A 2,109-nucleotide genomic window follows, 5' to 3' on the forward strand; every position below is an offset into this window, starting at 1 on the left:
AAATGGCATCCTCCCCTGAAAGAGGGTTGCTGGTCAGAGTGAGCATCAGGGCCATGAAATGTTTGAAACTGTTTTCAACACTGCAGCCCCTGTTTATTTTACTAAAAAGATCTTTTTTACTCAGCCATGATAGGTTTAAAAAAAAAGAGTTTTGTTACTTTAATCGTATCCCAGTGTGGGTCAAAATGCAACAGGTTCTCTTACATTGTCCAGGACCCTCAAACTGAGGAACTAGGGGCGGATTCCCTCAGGGGACCATGGTGTGGCTGGTGACTCCTCTTCTGAGGTGTCAAATGTGGGAGAATAGACTGTTTCAATCTTAAGATTGATGGTGCAATTTCTTGCTAAATGGTCCGCTCAACATTTATGTACCCTTAACTGAGTGTTTGGGTTAGCTAAAGCCACCTCAAGCTATGCATGCTTTTTCCTGTCCATTCATTGTTGGAAAAGCTTTTTTGTATCTGAGAGGATCCCCCAGATAAGGATTATTTTCCCTCCTAAAAAGTTTTTACACTTTATCCTATGTTGGAGGAAATTCACTAAGTAGGGTGTACCAGCAATTAACGCTGTTATATCCTCTGTGAATAAGAGTTTGACTTGTCCGGCAGACAATGCTCAAATGCTTAGGGATCCAACGGATAAAAAGTTGGAATTCCTATTAAAAAAAAAAAAACTTTTTTCTCTGGCAGATTGAGTGTTTCAGCCTGTGCTGACAGTAATTGTTTAATAGTTGAAACCAGTTTAATCAGGTGTTCATGGTGGCCCTCATGTAAGTGCAGAGGTAGGGGTTTGGTTAAAGCCAAATGGACATTCTGGATCTCAAAAATCTAAATTCAATTCCTGAATATAACCACTCTTTTTTCACATGGAGTCAAACCAATCAGTTATCTCCATCCTACAAGGAGGAGAACTTCTGGCGTCTATCAACGTCAAAGATGCATACCTTCATATGCCTATTTCCTCACTCACTAGTAATATATACTTTTCAAGGTGGAACATTTTAATTTTCAGTGTGCAGCTCTGATTTCCGGTCTAGCTACTGCAACTTGAATGTTTAGAAAAGTTCTGGCCCCTCTTCTAGCCAGATTAAGGGCCCAAGGTATAACGATTATGGTTTTCCTGGACAATATGTTCTTGATAGTCCAGTCGGTAGCCCGCTTAGACCAAAGTATGGTCACCACATTTAACTACCTGGAATATCTAGGTCGGTTTCTCAGCCTAGGAGAAATCTTCTTTAAAACCAAGAAAAGGGCTAAGATACTTGCGTCTGATCATAGGTACACCCAGAAAAGGGTATTCTTGCCCCAGGTAAAGGTCAGTGCCATAAAGGAAATGATTTATGTGGTCGAAGAAAGATGAATTCTTTAATTCAACTTTGCATGCATTGGTTGTTGGGAAAGATGGTGGCTTGGAACAAAGGGTTCAATCTCCAGATTCCTAAAGTGTCTGACTCCAAAGCCTACGGCCACATTACCCTGAAAGCTCCCAATCTCATCTGATCTTGGAGGCTAATCAGGGTAGGGCCGGGTTAGCACCTGGATGGACCACCTGGAAATACCAGGTACTGTAGGCTGGATATGCTGGAGCCTCAGTTTATGGTTACTATCCAAAAATCTGCAAAGGGGATGATCCTTCCTTCAGTTACCATGGAAGTGGCCCAGATCAGAAATGACCTTGCCCATTATCATTCTAGAAATTCAGGCAGAGTACTTGGTTCTGAGAGCCTGAACGTTCAGTTTACGGTATTGTCCTGCCAGGATTCAATCCGACTATGCCACAGCAATGGCCTATATTAATCACCAAGGGGGCACAAGAGGTTGTGAGGCCCAGAGAAAGGTGAATCATATCCTATATTGGGCAGAAAACAATGTATTTTGCCTATCGGTGGTCTTCATTCCAAATAATAATAATAATGCTCTAATCTAATGGTGCCCTACTTTTGTTGTGTCTTCCTCCCCTCAGTTGGCATTGCTCTGGGACATACCACATAGTAATTACTATGGCTCTGTGTCCCGTGATGTACAATTAAAGAAAATAGGATTTTTATAACAGCTTACCTGTAAAATCCTTTTCTTTTGAAGTAAATCAGGGGGCACAGAGGTCCCGCCC

At 41.8% G+C, this 2,109-nt stretch overlaps 1 pseudogene; it reads left to right on the forward strand.

Moving 5' to 3' along the window:
* The first annotated feature begins 1,457 nt into the window (after window positions 1-1,457).
* LOC143944314 (5S ribosomal RNA) lies at window positions 1,458-1,573 on the forward strand (annotated as a pseudogene).
* The last annotated feature ends 536 nt before the right edge of the window (window positions 1,574-2,109 follow it).

The sequence above is a fragment of the Lithobates pipiens genome, unplaced genomic scaffold, assembly GCF_037356315.1.
Source record: "Lithobates pipiens isolate NorthernLeopardFrog02 unplaced genomic scaffold, aLitPip1_a1.2 Scaffold_10, whole genome shotgun sequence".
In the NCBI taxonomy this organism is placed as follows: Eukaryota; Metazoa; Chordata; class Amphibia; order Anura; family Ranidae; genus Lithobates; species Lithobates pipiens.